This window comes from Gekko japonicus, unplaced genomic scaffold (assembly GCF_001447785.1).
Source record: "Gekko japonicus isolate JY-2015 unplaced genomic scaffold, Gekko_japonicus_V1.1 scaffold320, whole genome shotgun sequence".
Taxonomy (NCBI): Eukaryota; Metazoa; Chordata; class Lepidosauria; order Squamata; family Gekkonidae; genus Gekko; species Gekko japonicus.
Window position 1 is genome coordinate 683,494 of NW_015168660.1, and position 2,308 is coordinate 685,801.

Sequence of the window (2,308 nt, forward strand, 5' to 3'; positions counted from 1 at the left end):
CCTCTTGAAGCTGTCTGTGCTTGTATACTCTATACTCAGACTGGCAGCAGCTCTCCAGGGTCTCAGGCAGAGGTCTTTCACTTCATCTACTACTTGGTTCTTTCAACTGGAGATGCCGGGGATAGAACCTGGCCTTTTGCATGCAAAGCAGAGGCTTTACCACTGAGCATCATGCTATCGATGATGTTGGATGTACTGTAGTTATTTCCTGATCCCACCCACAATAATCAGTACTGTGAATTTCTGCTTTTGGTACACGGTCACATGCCTAGCAGTTGATACAAGACCACTTCCACCATTGGCAAGAAGGCAGAGGATTGTGCATTAGATGGATGTGCCAAGGGAACAAATTCCTTTGCTTAAAAAAATAAAATAAATCAGTGACAGACTTGTGTTGGTCCAGCAAGGTTGCTCTACTTGTGAGGTTCTTCTCACTACAACAAGCATATTGAATACCCCCCCTGCTTTTTTGCCATTGGGTCTCAGAAACAGAGCAGCATAGAGCTGGAAGGGACCCCAAGGGTCATCTAATCTAACCCCCCAGCACAACGCAGGAAATTCACAGCTCCCCCCCACTCCCACACTTGACTCTTGCTCTATGCCCAGAAGAAGGCCAAAAACCTCCAGGATCCCTGGGCAAATCTTGCTTGGAGGAAAATTCCTTTCTGACCCCAAAGTGGCAATTGGAATTACCTAGGGATATAAGAAAGGGCTACAAGAGTCAAGCACTGACTCACCCCTTCCTGCCCTCCCTCTGATGACCTCCCTAAGCTCACACAGTCAGCATTGCTGTCAGATGGCCATCTAGCTTCTGCTTAAAAGCCTCCAAAGAAGGCGAGCCCACCACTTTCCAAGGAAGCATGTCCCACTGAGGATCTGCTTTAACTGCCGGGAAGTTCTCCTTAACGTTTAGCCGAAAGCTCCTGTGGTTTGATTTCAGCCTGTTGGTTCTGGTCCAACCTTCTGGGGCAACAGAAAACAACTCCGCTCCATCCTCTCTATGACAGCCCTTCACATACTTGAGAAGATGGCCCTCATATCGCCTCTCAGTCATCACCTCTCTGGGCTAAACATACCCATCTGTTTCAACCTTTCCTCAAAGGACTTGGTCTCCAGATCCATCACCACAGGGCTTTTTTGGTAGAAAAAGCTCAGCAGGAACTCATTAGCATATTAGGCCACACACCCGACAACACAGCTCATGAACATATTAGGCCACACCCCCATGTTACCAGAAGTTAGGTCATCCAGCCACACTCACCTTTTGTCTCTTATTCTGTTCACCTTGTTTGTTGTCAAAACCCAGGACTTTTTTTTTTTGTAGCAAGAACCCCTTTGCATGTTAGGCCACACACCCCTAATGTAGCCAGTCCTAATAAGTTTCTGCTGTTGGGTGTGGCCTATTATGCTAATGAGTTCCTGCTGGGCGTGGCCAACTCGGGAGCCAGCCGGAACTCCGTTCCTGTGCGTTCCTGCCCAAAAATAGCCCTGCCTCACCATCTTCGTTGCCCTCCTCTGGACATGTTCCAACTTATCAACATCCTTCTCAAACTCTGGTGCCCAAAACTGAACATAGTACTCCAAGTGAGGTCTAACTAGACTAGAGCAAAAGTGATACTATCGCGTCTCATGATCTGGACACTATACTTCCGTTGATGCAGCCGAGAATTGCATTTGTCTTTTTTAGCTACCTCATCAGACTGCTGACTCATGTTCAGTGGATGATCGACTAACACCCCTTTTTGCATGTGCTTCTGCCAAAACAAGTCTCCCCAATCCTATAATTACGCATTTGATTTTTCCTACCTAAATGCAGAATGTAACATTAATCTTGAACAGACTTTGACATTTACAAGGCTAATGTAATTCCTATGCCATCTATATGCATGGTTCTTTTCAAAGTATAAGAAAGACAGGTTCAGGGAGCTCACAGTTTAAAATGTATCACGAGGGAAGGCGAAGTAGGGGTCAGCATAGTAGAGAAGAGAGAAGAAGAGATTGGATTTATACCCCACCCTTCACTTACCTGAAGGCGTCTCAAAGCAGTTTGCAATCTCCTTTCCCTTCCCCTCCCCACAACAGACACCCTGTGAGGTAGATTGAGAACTGCTCTTGAGAGAACAGCTCTGAAAGAACGGTGACTGACCCAAGGTCACGTCAGCAGCTGCATGTGGAGGAGTGGGGAATCAAACCCACTTCTCCCAGATTAGAGTCTGCACTCCTATCCGTTACACCAAACTGGATCTCAGTGTTCATGCCTATTGCATGGTTCAGTAGGGAAAGGGGACTGCTGTGTGTGTATAGTCCA